Consider the following 214-nt stretch of genomic DNA (forward strand, 5'->3'; position numbering starts at 1 on the left):
GTGAAGGCGAGATTGCAAAGGTGTAGCGCCTCGGTGTGCAACAAACATGGCGGGCGAGAGCGACACTTGTTGACGGGCAGGATCGCGTCTCGGCCTCCTGCTCGCCCTCTGACCCCGTGACCTGCTGGGATGATGTGACCTCGGGGTGGCCACAGGTGAGCAGGTGGTGGGACGAGGGGTCAGCGCGCCCTGGGCACACGTGACACGCCCCCGC

General features: G+C 66.4%; 1 protein-coding gene across 1 annotated transcript in view; it reads left to right on the plus strand.

Annotated features, from left to right (window-relative positions):
- Positions 1 to 6: 6 nt before the first annotated feature.
- LOC119581841 (polycomb complex protein BMI-1-A-like) overlaps positions 7 to 214 on the plus strand; it is a gene marked incomplete at its 3' end in the record, with an annotated part of 15,374 nt that continues 15,166 nt past the window's right edge. The window contains 1 exon segment of the mRNA XM_037929979.1: positions 7 to 155.

Source organism: Penaeus monodon, chromosome 15 (genome assembly GCF_015228065.2).
Source record: "Penaeus monodon isolate SGIC_2016 chromosome 15, NSTDA_Pmon_1, whole genome shotgun sequence".
Classification (NCBI taxonomy): Eukaryota; Metazoa; Arthropoda; class Malacostraca; order Decapoda; family Penaeidae; genus Penaeus; species Penaeus monodon.